This window comes from Oncorhynchus nerka, linkage group LG11, assembly GCF_034236695.1.
Source record: "Oncorhynchus nerka isolate Pitt River linkage group LG11, Oner_Uvic_2.0, whole genome shotgun sequence".
NCBI lineage: Eukaryota > Metazoa > Chordata > Actinopteri > Salmoniformes > Salmonidae > Oncorhynchus > Oncorhynchus nerka.
Genome location: NC_088406.1, coordinates 58964354 through 58992209, shown reverse-complemented (window position 1 = coordinate 58992209; position 27856 = coordinate 58964354). Strand labels below are relative to the sequence as shown.

Here is a 27856-nt window from a genome sequence, read left to right as displayed (position 1 = left end):
ACTACACGCCTTTCCTTCTCCTGGTCTCAGTGGGATTCGTCTCTCCCTTCCCCAGGAATATGATGGGACGGCTGCGAACTGCCAGGGGTCCCTATTACAACTGGACCTATACCTGGCAACCGTCCACCCGGCTCCTTTGGGCCGTGAGAGGGTGTTCGCCCTCGTCTCGTGCCTCACCAGGAAAGCCCTGGAGTGGGCCAATGCCGTGTGGAGAGAGGGAGATGCGACGTTGGACCAGTTTGAGGAGTTCACCCACCGACCACTCGCCCAAGGGTAGAGCGGCAGGTGAGCGCCTCTACCATCTGAGGCAGGGGACGAGGAGTGCCCAGGAGTTCGCCCTGGAGTTTCGGCACCTGGCTTCCGGCGCGGGATGGAACGACAGGGCCCTGATCGACCAGTATTGTTGAAGTCTGCGCGAGGACGCCCGTCGGGCGATTCGACAAGCTGGTGGACCTGTCCATCCGGTTGGATAACCTGCTGGCTACCCGCGGACGTTCAGATCAGGGTCTGTTGGTTCCATCCCCTCGCACCCTCTCTCCAATACCCATGGAGCTGGGAGGAGCGGTGCGCAGGGAGACCGGAGGGGGTTCCAGCTCGTGCACCATCTGTGGCCGCAGAGGTCACACTGCCTGTCAGTGCCGAGGCAGCAGGCAGGGCGCTCTGGCGTCACCCCAGATGAGCCGGCACCATTCTCACCCAGAGCCCTCTGTTGCACATATGTTTGTGTATGTCACTTTCCCTGAGTTTTCCCTGCATTTCCCAGCATAAGGCGCTCGTCGATCAGGTGAGGCTGGGAATTTTATAGATAAATCGTTCGCCCATAGTTTAGGGATCCCCATTGTTCCCGTGGCTGTACCCTTCCCCGTTCATGCCTTAGATAGTCGACCATTAGGGTCAGGGTTGACCAGGGAGGCCACCGCTCCTCTTGGGCATTGTGACGCGGGGGGTCACAAGGAGAGAATTAGTCTCTTCCTTATTGACTCTCCTGCGTTTCCCGTGGTGCTAGGCCTACCCTGGTTAGTATGTCATGACCCCACTGTTTCTTGGCCACAGAGGGCTCTCACGGGCTGGTCGCGAGAGTGCTCGGGGAGGTGTTTAGGGGTTTCCGTTGGTGCTACTACGGTGCAAAGTCCAGACCAGGTCTCCACCGTGCACATTCCCCCTGAATATGCCGATTTGGCTCTCGCCTTCTCTAAAAAGAAGGCGACTCAATTACCACCCCATCGACTGGGTGATTGTGCGATAGATCTCCTGGTAGACGCTGCAATTCCCAGGAGTTACGTGTATCCCCTGTCACAGGCGTAGATGGAGGCTATGGAATCCCTGCGTCAGGGGAACATTCGGTCATCCACTTCACACGCCTCCTCGAGTTTCTTATTTGTGAAAAAGAAGGAAGGAGGTCTGCGCCCGTGTATTGACAATCGGGGTATGAACTGTGAGGTATAGTTACCCATTACCGCTCATAGCCACAGTGATTGAGTCAATGCACGGGGCGCGCTTCATCGCCAAACTAGATCTCAGGTGTGCTTACAACCTGGTGCGTATCCGGGAGGGAGACAAGTGCAAGACGGCTTTCAATACCACCTTAGGGCACTATGAGTACCTTGTCATGCCGTACGGGTTGATGAATGCGCCAACAGTCTTCCAGGCCTTTGTAGACGAGATTTCCATGGACCTGCACAGGCAGGGTGTAGTGGTGTATATTGATGACATTCTGATATACTCCGCTACACGCGCCGAGCATGTGTCTCAGGTGTGCAGGGTGCTTGGTCGCCTGTTGGAGCATGACTGTACGTCAAGACTGAGAAGTGCCTGTTCTTTCAGCAGTCCGTCTCTTTCCTAGGGTACCGCATTTCCACCTCAGGGGTGGAGATGGAGAGTGACCGCATTTCAGCCGTGTATAATTGGCCGATTCCCACCACGGCAAAGGAGGTGCAGCGGTTCTTAGGGTTTGCCAACTACTACCGGAGGTTTATCCGGGTTTTTGGTCAGGTAGCGGCTCCCATTACCTCACTGCTGAAGGGGGGCCCGGTGCGTTTACAGGGATTTTGGTCACCTAAGGGCTCTGTTTACCTCAGCTCCCGTGCTGGCCCATCCGGATCCCTCTTTGGCGTTCATAGTGGAGGTGGACGCGTCCGAGGCTGGGATAGGAGCTGTACTCTCTCAGTGCTCGGGTACGCCACCGAAGCTCCGCCTCTGTGCCTTCTTCGAGAAGAAGCTCAGCGGAGCGAAACTATGATGTGGGGGACCGGGAGCTGTTGGCTGTCGTCAAGGCTTTGAAGGCATGGTGACATTGGCTTGAGGGGGCTAAACACCCTTTTCACATCTGGACTGACCACCGCAATCTGGAGTACATCCAGGGAGCGAGGAGATTGAACACTCGCCAGGCAAGGTGGGCCATGTTTTTCACCCGTTTTGTGTTTACCCTTTCCTACAGACCAGGCTCCCAGAACGTGAAGGCAGACGCATTGTCCCGGCTGTATGACACAGAGGAGCGGCCCATGGATCCCACTCCCATACTCCCCGCCTCCTGCCTGGTGGCGTCGGTAGTATGGGAGCTGGACGTGGACATTGAGCAGGCGTTAAATGCAGACCCCGCTCCCGTCCAGTGTCCCGCTGGGCGTCTGTATGTCCCGTCTGCTGTTCGTGACCGGTTAATCTATTGGGCCCACACGTGACCCTCTGGTCATCCTGGGATCGGTTTGACAGTGCGCTGTTTGAGCGGGAGGTACTGGTGGCCTACCTTGGCTAAGGTTTATGTTTCCTCCTGCTCGGTGTGCGCCCAGTGTAAGGCTCCTAGACACCTGCCCAGAGGGAAGCTACACTCCTTACCCGTTCCACAACAGCCTTGGTCGCATCTGTCGGTGGATTTTCTAACCGATCTCAACCTCTCACAGGGTAACACCGATATCCTGGTCGTTGTGGATCGGTTCTCGAAGTCCTGTTGTCTCCTCCCTCTGCCTGGTTTCCCTACGGCCCTACAGACTGCGGAGGCCTTGTTTACGCACGTCTTCCGGCACTACGGGGTGCCTGAGAATATCGTGTCTGATCGAGGTCCCAGATTCACGTCTAGGGTCTGGAAGGCGTTCATGGAACGTCTGGGGGACTGGATCAGCCTTACTTCAGGGTTTCACCCCGAGAGTAATGGGCAGGTGGAGAGAGTAAACCAGGATGTGGGCAGGTTTCTGCATTCCTATTGCCAGGGGGGAGCGGCCGGGGAAGTGGGCGGCGTTTGTGCCCTGGGCACAGAACTCGCTTCGCCACTACTCCAGGTTTACCTTTACTTGTTACTTCTGTGAACTTTCATTATCCTCCCTCCTCATGAGGGAAAGAAAATATCTTAAAGATATGTGGGTTTTTGGTGACAGAATTGAGGCACAAAGCAATGTTTCTTAAATGTACAGAAGGCTGTATCCAAAACAAAATATAAAAAAGTGTTGATATTAGTTGCCAAGGGTTTTTTTTTACCTCAAAATAGTGTTTTGATGTATTTCTAATACCCTTTAAGACTTTTTCTGGTAGAGATTTTCTAAGACTCCCTTTCCATCTGTTTGACCAGAAGTCAAAAGCCTTTGCTTATTCCTAAAAAAATATATTATAAAAAAATGGTTGAAATATGCCTTAATTTTTTGAAAATATAGGCACCGAACAGCAATATTTAACTTGGGGTCTTTTGTTTAGACATGTAACATTAACGTCAGCTAGCTAAACAATAAACTATAAACCCAATCCATAGAGTACTAGCAATACAAACTGATTGTCATAGCTAGCTAAAGTTAACCAAATAGGTTCAATGTTAGCTAGCAAGCCAGCTATCAAACTTCAGCTAGCTAGCTAACAGCAAGCTTTAACCTCTAATGAAAACAGCTTTCTGACAAAATTAGAAACGTATAATATCTGAAACTGTAGCCATGGCAGACTGCAAACCCTTTCATAAAATAAGACGTCCTGTGTCGTTTCTGTTTAGTTTGCACAGCCTGCTTGGCTCGTTGTGTCAAGTCACTCTGGTTCACACTGACCGTGTGCAATGCCATAAGAATCATCAGATCTTTCTCCCTCTCTGTCACGGATGCCATGGTTGCCCTTAGTTTGAAGATGCAATCCGGAAACAGGTGTTTTATACAACAGCCTTCTGTGTTCTCTTTTCGACTCCTTATGCATTTGCAATCAAATGGCAGAATTCTATTAATCTCCTTATCATATTCTGCTTCTACTAGACATTCCACTGATTTCAAAACTCGGTCAACTTCTTCCGTGACAACACTGCTGATTGCCGTTTCTTCCCCATCACTGTCATCAGAAGACTCTACACTGTCTTCTTCAATGAAAATGTTTTTTTACCTAAATCAGGGATTTCCTCATCGTCTGATTCATTTTCATAGTCAGAGAGAGTCAGCATGGCACGATCGTTCTCCAGAAAGTAATCCATCACAACTTTTCCACACGGACCTTTGAGAGCCTGATACATTCAGGGCAGCAATGTTATTGAGAGCAGTAGCAACATATTTGCAGTTCTCCATTGCTAATGTTATATCTTTTGAAAATAAAACTGCAGTAGAAAGGATTATCTACGCATAACGAGCATCTCATTTTATAGACAAGATGCTACATTGCAGACCAATCTGAAACTCATCTCTCGGCATGTCCAGCCCACTCATCATCTCAGCCATTCATGGCTAGCGGGAAGGTTTCTGAGTTTTTCTTTGGCTAAACCTTTGGCTTGTCATTTAAAAACTGTATTCGTATTTACAGATGGCATAAAAGTTTGTTATTAAGGCACATGAAAGCTCACATATCGAGAAGGCATTTCTGCCCCAAAAAAACGCATTTTGATCAAAACAAATGTTTTACGTTCAAACGGCTCTCCTGTGAAGTCGTGACTTGCGACATTCCTAGTTTCCTGATACCGGTCACAATTTGACATGCTCCTATGAACTTCACATTGGTACAATTTGACATGCTCCTATGAACTTCACATTGGTACAATTTGACATGCTCCTATGAACTTCACATTGGTACAATTTGACATGCTCCTATGAACTTCACATTGGTACAATTTGACATGTGTCACGGTTTTCATATGGTGAAGGAGAGTCGGACCAAACTGCAGCCTGTCGATTGCAATCCATGTTTATTTAAACAAACGTAAACACGACTAAACACGAACACTACAAAACAATAAACGAAACGAAAACCGAAAACAGCCTATACTTGTGTCAACTAACATCAAACAAGGACATCAAGACACTCAGGACAATCACCCACAATACAACCAAATAATATGGCTGCCTAAATATGGTTCCCAATCAGAGACAACGATAAACACCTGCCTCTGATTTAGAACCACTTCAGACAGCCATAGACCTTCCTAGAACACCCCACGAAGCTACAATTCCACTAAGCTACACACCACATACAAAAACCAATGTCACACCCTGGCCTGACCAAATACATGAAGAAAAACACAAAATATTTCGACCAGGGCGTGACAGAACCCCCCCCCCCCTAAGGTGCGGACTCCCGAACGCACCTCAAATCAATAGGGAGGGTCCGGGTGGGCGTCTGTCCATGGTGGCGGCTCCGGCGCGGGACGTGGACCCCACTCAGTAAATGTCTTAGTCCCCTCTCCTTGCGTCCCTAGATAGTCCACCCTCGCCACCAACCATGGCCTAGTATTCCTCACAAAGAACCCCACTAGACTGAGGAGCAGATTGGGACTGAGGTGAAGCTCGGGACTGAGGGGAAGCTCGGGACTGAGGGGAAGCTCGGGAGTGAACGGGAGTGAAAGGAAGCTCGGGAGTGAAAGGAAGCTCGGGAGTGAAAGGAAGCTCAGGAGTGAAAGGAAGCTCAGGAGTGAAAGGAAGCTCAGGAGTGAAAGGAAGCTCAGGCAGGTTGATGGATCCACCAGATCCTGGCTGACTGGCAGATCCTGGCTGACTGGCGGATCCTGGCCGACTGGCAGATCCTGGCCGACTGGCAGTTCTGGCAGATCCCGGCTGACTGGCAGATCTGGAAGTGTCTGGCTGACTGGCAGATCTGGAAGATCCTGGTTGACTGGCAGATCTGGAAGATTCTGGCTGACTGGCAGATCTGGAAGATTCTGGCTGACTGGCAGATCTGGAAGAATCTGGCTGACTGGCAGATCTGGAAGAATCTGTCTGACCCATGCTGACTGGCGGCTCTGACTGCTCCATGCTGACTGGCGGCTCTGGCTGCTCCATGTAGGCTGACAGCTCTGACTGCTCCATGCAGACTTACAGACTGACTGCTCCAGCTCTGGCGGCTCCTAGGCTGACAGTGCTTCTTACAGACTGGCAGCTCCTTGCAGACTGGCAGCTCCTTGCAGACTGGCAGCTCCTTGCAGACTGACAGCTCTGGCTGCTTCATGCAGACTGACAGCTCTGGCTGCTCCATGCAGACTGACATCTCTGGCTGCTCCATGCAGACTGGCAGCTCTGGCTGCTCCATGCAGGCTGGCAGCTCTGGCTGCTCCATGCAGGCTGGCAGCTCCTTGCAGACTGACAGCTCCTTGCAGACTGACAGCTCTGGCTGCTTCATGCAGACTGACAGCTCTGGCTGCTCCATGCAGACTGACATCTCTGGCTGCTCCATGCAGACTGACAGCTCTGACTGCTCCATGCAGGCTGACAGTTCTGACTGCTCCATGCAGGCTGACAGTTCTGACTGCTCCATGCAGGCTGACAGCTCTGACTGCTCCATGCAGGCTGGCAGCTCTGGCTGCACTGAACAGACAAGAGACTCCGGTAGCGCAGGAGAGGAGAAAGGCTCCGACAGCACTGGAGAGGCGGGAGACTCCGACAGCGCAGGAGAGGCGGGAGACTCCGACAGCGCAGGAGAGGCGGGAGACTCCGACAGCGCAGGAGAGGCGAGGCGCACTGTAGGCCTGATGCGTGGTGCTGGCACTGGTGGTACTGGGCCGAGGACACGCACAGGAAGCCTGGTGCGGGGAGCTGCTACCGGAGGGCTGGGGTGTGGAGGTGGTACTGGATAGACCGGACCGTGCAGGCGCACTGGAGCTCTTGAGCACCGCGCCTGCCCAACCTTACCTGGTTGAATACTCTCGGTCGCCCTGCCAGTGCGGCGAGGTGGAATAGCCCGCACTGGACTATGTAGGCGAACCGGAGACACTGAGCGCAAGGCTGGTGCCATGTAAGCCGGCCCAAGGAGACGCACTGGGGACCAGATGCGTAGAGCCGGCTTCATGGCATTTGGCTCGACGCTCAATCTAGCCCGGCCGATAACCGTGCGCACCACTGCATAACACGGTGCCTGCCCGGTCTCTCTAGCCCCCCGGTAAGCACAGGGAGTTTGCGCAGGTCTCCTACCTGGCGTAGCCATACTCCCTGTAAGCCCCCCCCCAAGAAATTTTTGGGGCTGATTCCCGGGCTTCCATCCACGTCGCCGTGCTGCCTCCTCATACCAACGCCTCTCCGCTTTTGCCGCCTCTAGTTCCTCCTTGGGGTGGCGATATTCCCCTGGTTTAGCCCAGGGTCGAGGATTTCCTCCCATGTCCAGAAATCCTTATTGCGCTTCTCCTCTTTGGGCTGCTCCTGCCTGTTGACACGCTGCTTGGTCCTGTGGTGGGTGATTCTGTCACGGTTTTCATATGGTGAAGGAGAGTCGGACCAAACTGCAGCGTGTCGATTGCGATCCATGTTTATTTAAACAAACGTAAACACGACTAAACACGAACACTACAAAACAATAAACGAAACGAAAACCGAAAACAGCCTATACTTGTGTCAACTAACATCAAACAAGGACATCAAGACACTCAGGACAATCACCCACAATACAACCAAATAATATGGCTGCCTAAATATGGTTCCCAATCAGAGACAACGATAAACACCTGCCTCTGATTTAGAACCACTTCAGACAGCCATAGACTTTCCTAGAACACCCCACTAAGCTACAATCCCACTAAGCTACACACCACATACAAAAACCAATGTCACACCCTGGCCTGACCAAATACATGAAGACAAAATACTTTGACCAGGGCGTGACAACATGTCACGTTTCACACGGAAATTACCATATCTAGTTTGAGCCTTGTTTGAGTTCCAAAGAAGATCAAAAGAAAGAAATGTCTCTTCAGTAATTCATTTTAAAATGGTGGATACACCCCAAGGTTGCCTCTCAAAATGGCACGCTATTCTGTATATAGTGCACTACTTTTGACCAGTGCCCATAAGGTGCCATTTGGGATGCAAAACAAAACAATGACCAAACCAACAAAGCTGATGAAACTACAGTTAAACAAATATATTATTGGTGCAATTTAATCACAGGAGGCAAAGCATAACAAGCGTCAACAGCTATATCGTTTATAATAATTGCCATAACTAGTGGGAAATTAATTGTAGTGTGTAATTTCAGGCCACTGATTCAGAATTTCACACTACACGAATCAAATCATAATGACTCTTACCGAGGGGGAAAGAACACAAAGCAGATGAGAAGATTTCAATAATAACTTATTAGCAGCATGAAACTAAATCTAATCAAGAGAATATGGCCAGTTAGTCTATCAGCAAACAACATTTTAGCCAATAGCAGAAGGGCTTATGGATATACGTTTTCATTGTCAGTGCAATCAAATTGTGTCATTGGTCTGTGTGCATCTGCTAGGAGATAGGGCTGCTACGGAATAAACTAGTTCTGTGAAACCACAACAGAGTGAGGAGAACCAGAGACTACAGAGAGATCACAGACTAGATACTAGTCCCTTACTGAGATTTTTTTTTAAACAGATCAGAGGGGTTGTGGAGGAGGTGAGGACGCTGGAAAGGGGATGTAGGAGGATTGGCTTGGATATAACAGGAACATGGACGGTAATTCCCAATCATTACGTTTGTGTACATGTGCATCCATGCTTGTGCACCCACACCACCCAGTCAGTCCATTTCACCATTCCAGCTGTGAGCTCTGTCTGTCTGTGTGTGTGTGTGTGTATGTGTGTGTGTGTGTTTGTGTGTGTGTGTGTGCGCGCATCTTTAAAATGTGTCCACCCTCTCCTCTTCCAGACGCCAGATTGAGGATTACTTCAACCCATTCAGAGGGAGGTCTGCATGACGTTTGGCATCTGTAGACTCCCCCATCCCTTCACCCCACCCCCCTGGACACAAAGACACTGGGCTGGAAAGAACACTCGCTAAAAAAAAATAAAACTGGTGTTTTTGCCTCTCAGAGCAAGGTTATGTGATACAGTAGGCTTATGCCAACTCTCAACCTCTCAAAATTAACACACCCAGTTCAGTTACATTACTTATACTGCAAATATAGGCCAAAACCCTGTTTGAATAGTTTATAAAGTCTACATTTTATCCTTGCTTCAAATAATATCAGATCTGACATGATTGGAACAATGTGAAAGCCGCTTAACTAGAAACTCCAGTTTCAATCTATCCAATCTTGTTTGACCTAATTTTTTTTACAGTCTATGTGTTTGACCCACAATACATAAAGGGAAGAGAAGAAGAAGTATTGGACCACAGCCCAAACTCCAATATCAAATTCATCAATAATATATACCACTCACCAGTCTCAATGGAAAGCAGTGTCGGTGTGCAGCCCTGTCTCGCCTCTCTAAGTTTTGGCCAATAATGTCAATACTCCGCTCAGCTCTGCTACCCTTTCCATCCCACAGCTCTTTCCAGAGCACTGACCTCAGCTGTTTCCCCCTATGCTCCCTATCTCTCTCCATCTCTCTATGGGAACAACACAAACTGCCTTGTCACACCATCACAACGGTGACGCCGGCCAAATTTTCTAAACGTAAACCAGAGCGTGAGAGGGACACAAACACACAGTCACACACACACACACATGACCAAAAGGGACACAACAGGTTAGAGCAGGGGGCCCAACGCTCCATAATGAAATCACTAGTAGCATTAGCAGCATGCTAACACCTCAGCTAACTGTCTGAGACTGTAGACAGACACAGGGCTTGTTTTCAGTGAGTGGAGGGATTCATTTCAGAACTGTATAGAGTGTGTGTTAGGAGAGTTCCAAAGGGGAATCCTAACAGGTTTTTAATTGCTTAGGTTTATTAGCAGTGCCAAATTCTGAACACGCATACAAACACGCATGCACAGAACACGCACATACACTTCACCTGGCTGGGATACATATTATCAATGGCTAGACTGGCCACACAAACAAGGAACATAAATGCTGTGCACTTTGTTACTGAGCAACGACCGGAGTAAAAGGGCTTTGAAATCACCATAATGACAAAGGACATTGTTAATGACTGACATTAAAGTCCTCCCATCATACGGTGTGCATCCCAAATGACACCCTATTCCCTATATAGTGCAATACTTTTAACCAGGGCACATAGGGTCAAAAGTAGTGCAACCATAGGAAATAGGGTGCCATTTGTGACGCAGTTATAGTGTAGGTTGAAATAACTGCAATTTCTGTGAGTATTCATTTTGATTTAAGATGAGTCTTCATTAACTGGGGAATACAAGTATTGTTCAATGGAAGGCAACAAAGCTAAATTATAGCATTGGTCTAAAATGAAATGGAAAATGAAAATGACAACAGTCCATGAAGACTACATCAAACCTGAAACATCAGCACTGTTGTAGATCAACAACTAGCACAAAGCACTTATCATTCAGATGAATTGGACAGTATACACAACTAGAAATGACCTACCATTAACAGGAGACCACTTATCAGAGCAATTAGAGCATACAAATTTAACCAACATATCAGGTATTTTTCATTGAATTATTCTAGCCAGTTAACATTTAGGCAGTTTGTGAGGCAGACATCAAAGTTACAATCTGATTGAGGCATCTACCACTATTATCAGTGACTCCATAGTGCTGAATACCATACAGTTGAAGTCGGAAGTTTACATATACCTTAGCCAAATACATTTAAACTCAGTTTTCACAATTCCTGACATTTAATCCTCGTAAAAATTCTGTTTTAGGTCAGTTAGGATCATAACTTTATTTTAAGAATGTGAAATGTCAGAATAATAGTAGAGATAATTATTTCTTTCAGCTTTTATTTCTTTCATCACATTCCCAGTGGGTCAGAAATGTACATACACTCAATAAGTATTTGGTAACATTGCCTTTAAATTGTTTAACTTGGGTCAAACGTTTCAGGTAGCCTTTGACAAGCTTACCACAATAGGTTGGGTGAATTTTGGCCCATCCCTCCTGACAGAGCTGGTGCAACTGAGTCAGGTTTGTAGGCCTCCTTGCTCACACAAGCTTTTTCAGTTCTGCCCACAAACTTTCTATAGGATTGAGGTCAGGGCTCTGTGATGGCCACTCCAATACCTTGACTTTGTTGTCCTTAAGCCAGTTTGCCACAACTTTGGAAGTATGCCTGGGTCATTGTCCACCTGGAAGACCAATTGCAACCAAGCTTTAACTTCCTGACTGATTTCTTGAGATGTTGCTTCAATATATCCACAAAATGTTCTTCCGTCATGACGACATCTATTTTCTGAAGTGCATCAGTCCCTCCTGCAGCAAAGCACCCCCACCCCCACATGATGCTGCCACCCCAGTGTTCACGATTGGGATGGTGTTCTTCAGCTTGCAATCCTCACCCTTTTTCCTCCAAACATATTGATGGTCATTATGGCCAGAGGACATTTCTCCAAAAAGTACGATCTGTGTCCCCATGTGCAGTTGCAAACCGTAGTCTGGCTTTTTTATGGCGGTTTTGGAGTAGTGGCTTCTTCCTTGCTGAGCGGCCTTTCAGGTTATGTCGATGTAGGACTCGTTGTACTGTGGATATAGATACTTTTGTACCTGTTTCCTCCAGCATCTTCACAAGGTCCTTTGCTGTTGTTCTGGGATTGATTTGCATTTTTCACACCAAAGTACATTCATCTCCAGGAGACAGAACAAGTCTCCTTCCTGAGCGGTATGACGGCTGCGTGGTCCCATGGTGTTTATACTTGCGTACTATTGTTTGTACAGATGAACCTGGTACCTTCAGGCATTTGGAAATTGCTCCCAAGGATGAACCAGACGTGTGGAGGTCTACAATTTCAAAAAGGTCTTGGCTGATTTCTTTTGATTTCCCCATGATGTCAAGCAAAGAGGCACTGAGTATGAAGGTAGACATTGAAATACATCCACAGGTACACCTCCAATTGACTTAAATTATGTCCATTAGCCTGTCAGAAGCCTCTAAAGCCACGACATCATTTTCTGGAATTTTCCAAGCTGTTTAAAGGCCCCAGCGGGGCAGGTTTCGGGTCAAGAGCCAGACCCGGTCCCCTGGTGCGAACACTGGGGCCTCACTGCGGTGACAATCTGCGCTCACCTTCTGGCGCAGCACGGCCCGCTGGAGGTGAACATGGGCGGCATCCCAGGTCTCCTCCGCGCGTCTGAACCAGTCGTCCACCACAGGAGCCTAGGTCTGACCCTGATGCCAAGGCGCCAGAACCGGCTGGTACCCCAGTACGCACGGGAAAGGAGAGAGGTTAGTGGAGGAGTGACGGAGCAAGTTCTGAGCCATCTCGGCCTAGGGCACGAACGCCGCCCACTCCCCAGGGCCGGGCCTGGCAATAAGACCGCAGAAACCTACACACATCCTGGTTCACTCTCTCCACCTGCCCATTACTCTCGGGGTGAAAACCCGAGGTAAGGCTGATCGAGATGCCCAGACGTTCCATGAATGCCCTCCAGCCCCTCGAAGTGAACTGGGGATCCCGATCAGACACTATATCCTCAGGCACCCCGTAGTGCCGGAAGACGTGAATAAACAAGGCCTCCGCAGTCTGTAGGGCCGGAGGGAGACCGGGCAGAGGGAGGAGTTGGCAGGACCACAACTATCAGGATCGTGGTGTTACCCTGTGAGGGAAGAAGATCGGTGAGGAAATCGACCGACAGATGGCCATTGTGGAATGGGTAAGGGGTGTAGCTTACCTCTGGGCAGGAGCCTTACACTGGGCGCACACCGAGCAGGAGGAAACATAAACCCTCACGTCCTTTGCCAAGGTGGGCCACCAGTACTTCCCACTCAGACAGCGCACTGTCCGACCGATGCCTGGATGACCAGAGAAGGGTGACGTGTGCGCACAATAGATCATTGACAGCAGACGGAATGTACAAACGCCCAGCGGGACACTGGAAGGGAGCGGGCTCTGCACATAACGTCCGCTCAATGTCCGCGTCCAACTTCCACACTACCGGCGCCACCAGGCAGGAGGCCGGGAGTATGGGGGTAGGATCCATGGGTGAAAACAAAACGGGTAAAAACACATGGCCCACCTTGCCTGACGAGGATTCAGTCTCCTCGCTGCCCGGATGTACTCCAGGTTGCGGTGGTCAGTCCAGATTAGAAAAGGGTGTTGAGTCCCCTCAAGCCAATGTCTCCACGCCTTCACCACAGCCAACAAGTTCCCGGTCCCATACATCACAGCTGAGCTTCTTTGAGAAGAAGGCACAGGGGCGGAGCTTTGGTGGCGTACCCGAGCGCTGAGAGAGCACGGCTCCTATCCCAGCCTCGGACGCGTCCACCTCCACCGTGAACACCAAAGAGGGATCCGGATGCGCTAGCACGGGAGCCAAGGTAAACAGAGCCCTTAGGTGATCAAAAGCCCTGCCCGCCTCAGCCGACCACTGCAAGCTCACCGCCCCCCCCCTTCAGCAGTGAGGTAATGGGAGCCGCTACCTGACCAAAACCCCGGAATAACCTCTGGTAGCAATTGGCAAACCCTAAAAAAATGCTGCACCTCCTTTACCGTGGCGGGAGTTGGCCAATTACGCACAGCTGAAATGTGGTCACTCTCCATCTCCACCCTTGAGGTGGAAATGCAGTTTTCTATGAAGGAGACGGACTGCTGGAAGAACAGGCATTTCTCAGCCTTGAGGTACAGGTCATGCTCCAACAGTCGACCAAGCACCCTGCGCACCAAGGACACATGCTCGGCGCGTGTAGCGGAATATATCAGAATGTCATCGATATACACCACTACACCCTGCCCGTGCAGGTCCTTGAAAATCTCATCTACAGAGGCTTGGAAGACTGATGGAGCATTCATCAACACGTACGGCATGACGAGGTACTCATAATGCCCTGAGGTGGTATTGAATGCTGTCTTCCGCTCACATCGTGCCCTGTGCATTGACTCAATCGCTGTGGCTATGAGAGGTAGCGGGTAACTGTACTTCACAGTGATCTGGTTAAGGGCTCGATAGTCAATACACGGGCGCAGACCTCCCTCCTTCTTCACAAAAAAGAAACTCGAGGAGAGGCGGGTGAAGTGGTGGACCGAATGTACCCCTGACGCAGGGATTCGGAAACATATGTCTCCATAGCTGCCGTCTCTGCCTGTGACAGGGGATACACGTGACTCCTGGGAAGTGTGGCGTCTACCTGGAGGTTTATCGCACAATCCCCCCCGACGATGGGGTGGTAATTGAGTCACCTTCTTAGAGATCATGGGGTCATGATAGGCTAACCAGGGAAGGCCTAGCACCACGGGAAACGCAGGAGAGTCAATGAGGAAGAGACTGATTCTCTCCCTGTGACCCCCCTGCATCACCATGACCAGAGTGGTAGCCTCCCTGATAAAGCCGGACCCTAATGGTCGACTGTCCAACGCGTGAACTGGAAAGGGCCTAACCACTGGAACAATGGGGATCACTAAACTATGGGCAAATGCTCTGCCGCGCTTGAATCGACGAGCGCCTTATTTTGGGAATGCGGGGAAAATTCATGAAATTTGGCCTGCAAAAACCGGTGGGCAACAGAGGGCTCTGGGTGAGTATGGTGCAAGCTCACCTGGGATGACGCCAGAGTGCTCTGCCTGCTGCCTCGACCCCCAGAGGAACCAACCCGACACCGACCGGCAGTGTGACCTCTGCAGCCACAGTTGGTGCACGTGAAAGCCCCCCCTCCGGCCTCCCTGAGTGCAGCACCCCCCCCCCCCCCCCGGCTCCATAGGCACCGGAGTGGTGGTGCTGGGAGATGGAACCCCTGGCAGCGTGCCGCCGTCCCATCAAACTCCCTGGGAAGGGCGAGACCCATCCCACTGGGACCGGGTGCAGGGGAGGCGAGTAGTGGAGACCCCTGTTGTGCTGGTGGGGGTGCTGGAGGGACTCCCTGTGTAATCTGGACGACACAGTCCATGACAGCGCCGAGATGGTGAGGCATCGTGTTCCTGGACGCGCTCCTCTATCTCCAAAACGGGGGCACCCGCTACTGCTGACTCCATTGATAGGAGTGGAATTCTGTAACGGGGTGTGTGACTGGTTTGCCGGGAAGTCAGGCACAGGAGAGCAGAGATGGGTGATAACAGGAGGACTTTAATATACACCCTGGCCCAAAGGCACAGGCAAGTCAGCACAACGCACAACCACGGTAACATAAACCGGATTAAACAAAACAAACTAACCTAGGGTTTGTAACAAACCTAGCGCAAGCCAGCCTGTAGCGTAACACCCTACACAAAGAACAATTCCACACACAGACATGGGGGAAACAGAGGGTAATGTACATTTAGTCTGATGAGGGAATATGAACCAGGTGTGAGGGAAAACAAGACAACGAATGGAAGATGAAAGGTGGAGCGGCGATGGCTAGAAGACCGATGACGTCGACCGCCGAACTCCGTCCGAACAAGTCGTGACAAGTGTAGACATTGTTAATGTTGTAAATGACTATTGTAGCTGGAAACGGCAGATTTTTTATGGAATATCTACATAGGCGTAGAGAGGCCCATTATCAGCAACCATCACACCTGTGTTCTAATGGCACGTTGTGTTAGCTAATCCAAGTTTATCATTTTAAAAAGGCTAATTGATCATTAGAAAACCCTTTTAGCACACCTGAAAACTGTTGTCCTGGTTAAAGAAGCAATAAAACTGTCCTTCTTTAGACTAGTTGAGTATCTGGAGCATCAGAATTTGTGGGTTCGATTACAGGCTCAAAATGGCTAAAAACAAAGCACTTTCTTCTGAAACTCGTCAGTCTATTCTTGTTCTGAGAAATGAAGGCTATTCCATGCGAGAAATTGCCAAGAAACTGAAGATCTTTTACAACGCTGTGTACTACTCCCTTCACAGGACAGCGCAGACTGTCTCTAACTAGAGTAGAAAGAGAGGTGCACAACTGAGAAAGAGGACAAATACATTTGTGTCTAGTTTGAGAAACCCGCAAAACACCAGTCTCAACGTCAACAGTGAAGAGGCAACTCCGTGATGCTGGCCTTTTAGGCAGAGTTGCAAAGAAAAAGCCATATCTCAGACTGGCCAATACAAATAAAAGATTAAGATGGGAAAAAGAACACAGACACTGGACAGAGGAACTTTGCCTAGAAGGTCAGCATCCTGGAGTCGGCTCTTCACTGTTGACCTTGAGACTGGTATTTTGTGGGTACTATTTAATGAAGCTGCCAATTGAGGACTTGAGGCATCTGTTTAAAGGGACAATCAACTGCTAATTGTCCCTTTAAAATCTATTATGTTGAAATTGTTGCTTAATTGTCAGGATAATCCTCATCTTGGCTATCCATTTTTTTAAATATTTTGTTTCTTTATCTTGAATATCTTTGTTCTGTCTAATCCTCCAGCGGTTAGCTATTTTCAGGTGACAGTTTTCTTATCTAGAGGTTCTATAAGTATTCTTTGTCTTGCTCAGGAGTACTTTCATAGTGGAAGTATGACACAAATACAGTTTACTTGTGTTGCTGAGAATTCTGGTATGTTTTGTTACCCATGAATGTATTTTTCATCTGTAGCACACTACATAACTGAAGTGATTTTATTATTTTCATTGTTTTCATCTCAATCTCTCTTTGTTGAGAGGGATTTGTCGGTTCAATGTGTGTTTGTTGGAAAGGGTGCGTTAAGTCCCCCACCCCCACTCTGTGAGTGGACACACACAAATCTAAAGCATCCACTGGGCCCACGCAGTAGGGATGGGATGATAAGAGATCATGGAGATATCGGGAGGGGAAGGGGGATGGTACAGATCTCTCTCATCCTCCCACCCACAAGTATATTAAGACCATCTCCCACCCACAGCTATAGATAGAGGCTTTGGTCATTGCGGTTTAAACCAAAATGCATCCTGATACTGTTAGATGTTGTTACATAATGCCATGGCAGCCATGTTTGTGCCTGCTGGGCAATATTGACCCCTAGCAGTTCAGGGAATGTTCCGAATGCTCAATATACTGCATCTCTTCTCCCTGGTAGTCAGAGGAATATAGCTATATACCGGTAGGCGTGCTTTACTGAGAAGAATACTCAAACATTGCCTACTGTTCTTTGTACTCAATGTTGAACATTGTTTTTCCCCTTTGCTGGCTGTGTATCTGTGAAGGCCTGTCTTTTTCATAAGTGCTCTGTCCATGACAATAACACTCACTCTACACATCTAGCGACAGCACTGTCTGAGGATAGCAGATATGTCAATGAGAAGAGTCAGTGTGTGTGTGTGTGTGTATATGTGTGTGTTCCAGTCACCTTAAATTACAGAGTACAACTGTGCTAGCGTCAGTGCAACAGAAAACATGGACTTTGCACATCTGTCAACCAGAGTCAGATACACTTCCCATTTCAGCCCTCACTGAGCAGTCAGCCATACCACGAAATAAACTGCATCTGTGAGACTGAGAAGCAGTACTGTTAAAGGATCACTTTACTGACAAAATGTATTTTGGTATTTTGTTAATTAATCCACTGCTAATACAGTGCACACCAGCAGTCAAGTTTTCAAGATAGAGCATGTTGAGTACAGAGCAAAAACTGCAATGAGTTGAGCATGTTTTCTAGTTTTTGACGCAAACTATCCCTTAGCACACTCAACCACAAATGTATTAGCTAAATGCAAATAAAAAGGCTAAATGTTTCAGAGCTAACATGAACACAATATAAACCACTTGACTCAATATCAACCAACAGATTATCAGGTAGATATAAAGAAAACAGTTCATGGAACAATAAGGGAAATAGGCAAAGTAAATATAATTTCATAAGATGAAATACAAAGCAGACCTCACTAAAATAGTTCATTAATTCACAAATATATTCTAAGCAAGATAAACTCCAATGAAAATAGGAAATTATCTTTAAAATAGCATATTTCATTCCAATTATAATATATGGTTGGAATTTTATTGTATCGCATCATAACCCACTTAAGATTTCAGGGCTTGACTCGCTACAGAGCCCCACACCCATTGTAGCCCATATAGCTGCCCAGAACCGTCTGCATGATGAACAATGGACCAGTGCAACCCCCAGATATCAAGTTTCATCACCCCAGCAATTGATACACAGGCCTTGTTCCAAATGGTACCCTCTTCCCAATGTAGTGCACTAGTTTTGACCAGAGCCCCCCTATTTAGTGCACTACTTTTGACCAGGGCCCATATGGCTCTGGGCAAAAGTAGTGCACTATATAGGGACAATGGTGCCATTTGGGATACAAGCCACACTCTCACAGCCCTCCTCCTATCAATGTATCATCAGTGTCTGGTTTCCTCGCATGGGCGTCAGTCTACAGCCTGCCCACGCTGATAAACACACACACACACTGAGAGAACAACTGCAAGTGTCAAACAAAAATACTGTAAACGAATGCGCACACACACACACACACACACACACACACACACACACACACACACACACACACACACACAGTAAGATCTAAGTTCAACATTCAGCCACCAAACCATTGCTCATAGTGTTGTGATAGGATGTTACTATTCAAGAAAATAGTTCCAGTAATATTTCAAGAGATATAAGGTATTTGAGTGAAATGAGGATGTCACCTATGGATCTTTCCCTTGACATTGTATGTGTCTAGTCAACTAATTATCTCTGACTGTTTGTGTTAGAGAGGCAGACCTACAGAGACACACAGTTAGTGACGCACACAGACTTTACACCACACACCCAACTATCCCCCCAAAGGAGACACTATGCAGATAATACAACTTCCTCCCTTCTTCATTTCTCTCTGTCAATGTCCCTCGTGTTTCCCTTCTCTCTCCATCCTCCCTTCTCCAAGCCCAGAAAGCACCACTTACTTGAACTCCATGGCTGTTCTGGTTCTCTCTTCTCTCTTCCCTCTCGGTATGTGAGAACGTCCACACAGATCTCCCTGTCACATAATCCGTCTCATCTCTGACATGGTGTGTGTGTGTGTGTGTGTGTGTGTGTGTGTATGTGAGGGAGCGTATGTGTGTGAGAGGCTGGAGCTGTTACGATAATGCAAACAGACTGACAGAGAAGCCACCAGCTGAGCGCAGCAGGAGGGAGGAGGGGCATCACTGTCAGGGGAGAGGCAATGACCAATCGCAGAGCTCAGTGAGGCTTGGGGGTGGCCACATGTGTGTGTGTGTGTGTTTGGCTTGTAGCCCCACAGGGCCAGAGGCATTACAGGCAGAAAACAACAGACTTCACTAGATAAGGAGGGAGAGTAAGGGATGTGTAACAGGAGGAGAGGAGGGAAACAAACAGAACATGCCGGAAGCCACTCATGATTTGAATGTCATGTTTTAGAAGAGCATGTTCTGCATGGTTAGAAAGGGATGGTAATATTTGTATTTACAATGGTGTTTATGTTTTATACTGACTCACCAGGTGAAATATAGTAAATCTATTTCAGTTCTATTCAATCCAAGGTAAAAGTATTATAATACCGTACATAATAAATGCATTGTCGTAAGATGTGGAACCAGCATGGGAACCCATTTGACATAAATGTATGTATATAGAACAGTACTGAATGAATCAGGCACCTTTTCCAGTGCCTAAAAAAACATTGCAGTACATTGAATTTGTCATTGCTGAGGTAATTAACTGGTTTAAACTTCAGGACTTCTACATAAAGTCCCTGATGAAGAGTGGCGGTAAAAACATCTGCACGCTCCATTAGCCCTCAAAACCAAACAAGCGGTGGTTGAGTTCTCCCCCATTACGGTTCCATGGTCTTCTACACACCTCTGATGATAGGTCTGAGTAAATGGTTGGCCAAAAAAAACGAATATTTTGGCCAACCATTCACTAACCAGAGATTAGTACGTCGTTGTAATAGAAACAATATGGTAGTAATGCATTTCCCAAAAGGTATTTACACAAAGTGGTGTCCAATAACTAACTTCAGCCTTGCGGCAACAGCGCAGTCTTTTAATGGAGAAACAGAAAAAGAGAATCAACCTTTACTGCTCTTTGCATGAATCTTCCATTTGTTAGTTATATGGCAGGCCAGCGGGAGAAGGGCTCAGCAGTGATGCTTTGAATTATACCAGAGAAAATGAACACAAGAACCAAAGTGAGCAAAACAGTACTAAATAGTAGGCAAAGCCCCTGAGGCTGGGGAAAAGTATAGTTCAAGAGGTTGTTAAGTTTGGGGCAATAAAGTAGAAAATCTAGTCCTTTGTGGAATAGGCCTTTATCAGTAGATTATTAAATCGACAGGGAGTGTTTTGTGACGGTTTTGGATTCGGTTCCATTTAAGTCCCTAGCCTTTACCCCATATTCTTACCCATTCAGTGTTCACAGATGTGGACGGACTGGATAAGTGGAAGCAATATGGCAATGGCTTCCCCCCTATCTCACTAGATAGGCTATGCTTAATATGCACTACTGTTTTCACTGATCAAGTAATTTCAGATCTGTGAACAGCAGAGGTGGGGGCTAAGGGAAGGGTCTAGTGGCCAAAATGGAACAGGGCACTAGGTGTCCAGTACCAGGCCCCTCCAGCAGCTTCTTGGGTCGTGTTCATTAGGGCACAAAGTGGCGAAACATTTTGTAACAGAAAACAAAAACAAGCGTTTTTTATCGGAGTTCAAGTCAAATCAAATTTCCCTCCCAGTTTCAGTCCCATTTCTTCAGATTGGTGTCTAATGAACATACACCAAGAACACTACCCAGCGGACATCCCAGCATCCTTTGGAAAAGTACTGAGTCACATTGGTATAGTTGTGTGTGCAGTCTGAACACAGTTATTGATCAGGAAGCAAAGCCACTACAGAGCTAAAAGCTGAAGTGTTGTTTGGCTTCACAAGGCCTGGAGCAAAACACTAGTGGATGATGAATGAATATGCAGACTATTGACTAAAGTTGTGCCAATTAAGAATTATGTTATCACTTCTTGCAAAGTCTTCACTAAAAGACCATACTCATGAAATACATGCTAAAATACAGTAGAGAACAAATTGAGCATCAATTTTTTAAATAATTATTATTTGGCTGTCCCAAATGTTCACTCTCTGCTTGTTTGTCTAAGCCAGGGGTCAAACGCAAATCCTGGAAGGCGGAGTGTCTGCACGTTTTCGCTCACTCCCTTGCCATTGATTGATCATTTAAGGTATTTGAATAGTTAGGAATCCCCCTCCTTGTTGTCTAGATCTTAACTGGACACAAATTGAAAGGAAATAACAAACACCAGCAGAAACACAGCACTCTGGGAAATGAGTTTGACACCCCTTATGTAAGGATAAACATTGTAGGTTATTTATTTGTTCATTTACCAACAGGTTGTCAAAGTAGCCTTGTGGTTTGTGGTCCACAGACCTGAAACGACAGAGTAGGTGTAAGCAATAGCTCCAACTAGTTTTTGCCATGTTGCTTTTACTCAGATGTGCGAAGGGGAGTGAACAAGGGAGAAATCTCCCCAAACAAAGATAGGATGTTAAGGCATGGGGGAGAGATATACTACTTCCTCAAAATGACTTTACCTACAAATCACCAGGATCAAGGGAGCACTGGTCATAATAACATGCCACTCACTGAAGCTCCCTGGGGTCTTGAAAACAACAGCAAGAGTCTGGTGAACAGTGCTGTGTGAGTGTTTATGTCAGACAGCAGAAGGACCACTCTCTGCACAGAGGGCAGTAAGGCTAACTCAGTCTATCCTGTTTGGGTCTGGTGCCACTGATGCCAACAAAGCCTTCCTCTTAAATATCCTTCAATCTTCCTGTCTCTCACAGCACAGCCATTGGAACTGCAGCACCGCACAATGAAAGAATCGCTCATGTTGTCAACACACACAAACAAACATAAAATACATGTATGCAGACAGACATACAGACCGAGAAAAATACAGAGATCCCTAGCCCTATCCCCCCCCCTTCAAAAAAAAAAACACCACACACACATACTCTCTAGCCAATATTTCCCTATGCCACAGACCTGCCCTTGGGGAATTTCCTCTCTCCCTCCTACTGTAATGATATTGGCAGAGCCTAATAATGCCTGCAGCAATCACCAAATGCATTTGTTTCCTCCCTAACCACTTCCACCCTCACTTAAAGGGATTAAGACCCTGAAGACCCTGTACATCGGGACAGAGTGTACTTGGTTGACTCAACAGAGGTTTGCGTACAGCCTAGCTGGCCTCTGTGTTAATAGATGGTAGAAGGGCTTCTCTGATAATGTCCACTGGTCATTCTATATAACAAACATACACTTACTGGGATACAACAGCAAGTGTGAAAAACAGTTGAGTGATCATGCCGAACATGGTGTACAATGTGTAAAACAGCCGAGGTGATAGCGCAATATGACCCTGGAATAAAAAACACAATGTGTTGGATTTACAGGTTTAATCGCTCTGGATTGTCAGTACTGCATGTTTTCTTGGCTGTCGTGCCGTGGCTGTGTCGGAATCGACTGTGAGTATAACTTATTAGTATGCCTTCCTATAAGGGAGTGCCCGGGGTTGGCTTGCGGTCGGCTCTGGCACAGCCATGGCACGATAGAAGAGGATATAATGCGATAAGACTAATTTTTACTTGCAGTCATTAGCGGCCATTATAATTTTTCTTCCTTTTTTTTGTCGGAATACAAAAAGGATATAATGAGGAGTGTCATGAGTCAGGGAGATGGTCTTAGTGACAATATGGGGGGAGGTTTTAGTGGGTGTAATATTAGGACAATTGGAGGTTTACAAAGTTGCAGCTACAGTATGCTTAACAGTGCAAATTATTATGGTACAACTATATGGACACTTAAATCATCATGGTGCTTTTTAAATGGTAAGTTTACAAACATTGGTTGTGGTAAGTATAATTGAAACTTGGGTATCATTATGGTAAGTGGGAAAATAAGTGTAGCAAGTTATAATTGTAATGGCTTAGCAGATCATAAAAAAAAAGAAGATCAATTTTTACATGGCTAAAACAGAAAAAATATAATATCTATTGTTTACAGGAAACTACACATACAAATATAGATGAGGTTGGGTGGGAAAAGTACTGGGAGGGAGAAATATATTTTGGTCATGGGCAAAGACACTCAAAAGGGGTGATTATACTAATTAAAACACATTTTGATCCGATTGTGCAAACAGATCCGCAAGGAAGATGGATTACTTAGAATATGCTATTGGACCAAAAACAGATCTAGCTAATTAATCTATATGGGCCAAATAATGATGATCCACACTTTAAAAAACATATATATAATAATCTATTGAGCTCACAAGCAACAAAATAATCTATTATTATGGTGGGAGAACATAATACGGTTTTAAGTAACTCAATGGATCATAAAGGAAGTCATTCTACAAACCATTACCCTCAGGCACTTAAGGAGATCACAAAGATCATGGATACATTAGAACTAGTGGATATATGGAGGGTGAAAAACCCTGACCTAGTGAGATATACACGGAGGAGGCTTAATCAAGCTAGCCGTCTTCATTACTTCCTAGTCTCGTTCTTGCTGGCATCAAAAGTTTTAAAAAGTATTAATAGGAGACCGAATGCGATCAGACCACCATCTAAATTGGCCTCCAAAAACTCAGAGAATTTCCATGTGGGCGGGGATATTGGAAATGTAATCAAAGCCTATTGGATGACAATTTGTTCTTAGCTATAACAAAATAATTCATAATATATATATTGTTTTGTGCAACATAGGTACAGCAGATCCCCTTATTGTAAGGGACACTTTCAAATGTACTTTTAGAGGCGATTGAATGCAATACTCATCATTAAAACAAAAATAGTTTAGGTCAAAAGAGATTAGACTAATAAAGTAAATAGAGGAGGTAACAGTGCAGGTAGATGGTAATGGAAACTGTATTATAGAGACACAAAATAGGTTAGAGGAAAAACAAAAAGAAATGGAGGTAGTTATTCAAGAACAATCAAGTGTAATGTATTACAAAAATGAGGTGAATTGGATGGAAAAATTGTGAAAAATGCAAACATTTTCAACACAGAAATTCTACCAAAACTAATTTACAGAAACTCGTTACAAATTATGGAGTTTTCCATGATTCACCAAATTATATTTTGAAAGAGGAAGCAAAATATTTTAAGCATATGTTTCTTTTCAGTCTCCATTTCCACTGAATGATGTTAACTGCAAGGATTTATTTCTTAATAATAATAATAATAATATTAATAATGTCAAATTAACACATTTACAGAACGACCAGTGTGAAGGCCAACTTACAGAAGAGGAACTTTGAGGCAATAAAATCTTTTCAGTCTGGAAAAACACCCGGGCTTGACGATATACCAGTAGAGGTATATCAGACCTTTTTTGATGTACTCAAAGAACCATTATTAGCATGTTTTAATTACTCGTATACAAATGGTAGACTTTCAGGTACTCAACAAGGTGGTCTGATTGTCACGTTCTGACCATAGTTCTGTTATTTTATCTTTGTTTTAGTATGGTCAGGGTGTGAGTTGGGTGGGCAGTCTGTTTGTTTTTCTAAGTTGGTTTTTGAGTTCGGCCTAGTATGGTTCTCAATCAGAGGCAGCTGTCAATTGTTGTCCCTGATTGAGAATCATACTTAGGTAGCCTGGGTTTCACTTTTGGGTTGTGGGTGTTTGTCTTCCGTGTTTGTGTTTGTTCATTTCACGTTTATTGTTTTGTATTTCGTAGTTTTCAGTTTATGTATTTTAATAAACATTATGGACACTTACCACGCTACAAATTGGTCCTCCGATCCTTCTCGCTACTCCTCCTCAGAAGAGGAGGACGAGGTTCGTTACACTGATTTCATTACTGCAAACATATAGAATAAAAAGGTTATACCAGATATTGTTCATCCTGATCAGACAGGTTTTTTACATGGACGGTATACTGGAGATAATATACGACAATTACTTGAAACAATTGAACATTATGAAACAATGAAGAAAACATGTGTCTGGTCTTCATAGCAGATTTTGAAAAGGCATTTGAAATAGTACAATTAGAATTTATATATACAGTGGGGAGAACAAGTATTTGATACACTGACGATTTTGCAGGTTTTCCTACTTACAAAGCATGTAGAGGTCTGTATTTTTTTTAGCAATAGGTACACTTCAACTGTGAGAGACGGAATCTAAAACAAAAATCCAGAAAATCACATTGTATGATTTTTAAGTAATTAATTTGCATTTTATTACATGACATAAGTATTTGATGCATCAGAAAAGCAGAAATTAATATTTGGTACAGAAACCTTTGTTTGCAATTACAGAGATCATACGTTTCCTGTAGTTCTTGACCAGGTTTGCACACACTACAGCAGGGATTTTGGCCCACTCCTCCATACAGACCATTGCCAGATCCTTCAGGTTTCGGGGCTGTCGCTGGGCAATATGGACTGTCAGCTACCTCCGAAGATGTTCTATTGGGTTCAGGTCTGGAGACTGGCTAGGCCACTCCAGGACGCTGAGATGCTTCTTAGGGAGCCACTCCTTAGTTGCCCTGGCTGTGTGTTTCGGGTCGTTGTCATGCTGGAAGACCCAGCCACGACCCATCTTCAATGCTCTTACTGAGGGAAGGAGGTTGTTGCCAAGATCTTGCGATACATGGCCCCATCCATCCTCCCCTCAATACGATGCAGTCGTCCTGTCCCCTTTGCAGAAAAGCATCCCCAAAGAATGATGTTTCCAACTACCATGCTTCACGGTTGGGATAGTGTTCTTGGGATGGTACTCATCCTTCTTCTTCCTCCAAACACGGCGAGTGGAGTTTAGACCAAAAAGCTCTATTTCTGTCTCATCAGACCACATGACCTTCTCCCATTCCTCCTCTGGATCATCCAGATGGTCATTGGCAAACTTCAGATGGGCCCAGACATGCGCTGGCTTGAGCAGGGGGACCTTGCGTGTGCTGCAGGATTTTAATCCATGACGGCGTAGTGTGTTACTAATGGTTTTCTTTGAGACTGTGGTCCCAGCTCTCTTCAGGTCATTGACCAGGTCCTGCTGTGTAGTTCTGGGCTGATCCCTCACCTTCCTCATGATCATTGATGCCCCACGAGGTGAGATCTTGCATGGAGCCCCAGACTGAGGGTGATTGACCATCATCTTGAACTTCTTCCATTTTCTAATAATTGCGCCAACAGTTGTTGCCTTCTCACCAAGCTGCTTGCCTATTGTCCTGTAGCCCATCCCAGCCGTGTGCAAGTCTACAATTTTATCCCTGATGTCCTTACACAGCTCTCTGGTCTTGGCCATTGTGGAGCAGTTGGAGTTTGTTTGATTGCGTGTGTGGACAGGTGTATTTTATACAGGTAACGCATTTTCTTAAAGAAAAACTAACAGGTCTGTGAGAGTCGGAATTCTTACTGGTTGGTAGGTGACAAAATACTTATGTCATGCAATAAAATGCAAATCGAATTACTTAAAAATCATACAATGTGATTTTCTGGACTTTTGTTTTAGATTCCGTCTCTCACAGTTGAAGTGTACCTATGATACAAATTACACACCTCTACATGCTTTGTAAGTAGGAAAACATTCAAAATCCACACTGTATCAAATACTTGTTCTCCCCACTGTAAATGCCTGGAATACATTTTGGTGAAACTCTTATATACATCAACCCCAGATGTAAAATAGTAAACAATGGTTACTTCTCAGGAAGTATTGAGCTATAAAGAGGAGTAAAACGAGGCTGTCCTTTGTCTCCGTATTTATTTATTATGGCCCTCGAAGTCCAAGCTATTAAAATAAGATCCAACAAGAACATCAAGGAGTTAGAAATCCAGGGGATAAAAACAAGTGTCGATGTCTGCTGATGATTCTAAGTCACTTTTCTAGTCTCTCTGGATTAAAACCTACCATATTACGTATTGGATCGTTAAATTTTTTTGTGTTTACACTTCCTTGTAGTTTACCAATAAAATGGGCGGATGGTGAAGTAAACATATCTCAAAAAAAAGAAAAAAAAACAAAAGAAAAAGAAATCGCAAAAAATATAAATGAACTTAACACAATTAATTTCAATAGAAAGTTAGCAAAAATAGATATGATTTTGCAACCATGGAGAGGTAAATACTGGTCTATTTATGGAAAAAATACATTGATTTTACAAAACTATCACAGTTTACTTACTTACTAATGGCATTGCCTACTCCAGATGATGTTTTAAATCATAGAAGCAAAAAAAATATTTTATTTGGAATGCTAAGCCAGACAAAATTAAATGTGCCTATTTATATAATGAATATGAGTTTGGGGGGCTGAAATGATTAAATATTAAAGCATTAAACCACTCAATAAAAGCTTCACTCATACATAAATTATACTTAAACCCAAAATGCTTCTCCAGTAGATAATTAAGAAAAGCGCATCCTCTGTTCAAAAAAATTGCTTTTTTTGCCTTCATACAGACTAATTACTTAAAGTATCACCCTTTCTTAAACAAGCCATACAAAACTGGTTACAATTTCGGTTTGATCCTCCAGAAATGATAGAACAAATATTACAACAAATGTTATGTCACATGTGCAGTTATCGAAAATATATGGGAATATCTGCTCAATCCAAATTTACAACCAAATTCAGCAATACCACAAAAAGTAAGGAGGCAAGTGGAAAAGGGAGAAGGTAGGGAATTTGTTTTCCTAACAGATATTAAAG

The 27856-nt window shown here is 45.7% G+C and overlaps 1 protein-coding gene across 3 annotated transcripts in view; it reads right to left on the bottom strand.

Annotated features, from left to right (window-relative positions):
- The window catches only part of trim2a (tripartite motif containing 2a), a 70202-nt gene that overhangs the window by 28217 nt on the left and 14129 nt on the right, over positions 1-27856 (bottom strand). For 2 of the 3 annotated variants that reach the window (XM_029673445.2, XM_065024693.1), the window contains exon 1: positions 19061-19224. The exons of the other annotated variant lie outside the window; for it this stretch is intronic. The gene's annotated coding sequence lies outside the window, so the exon portion shown is untranslated. Of the gene's footprint in view, positions 1-19060; positions 19225-27856 lie in introns of those variants that run through there. 3 annotated transcript variants of the gene reach the window in all.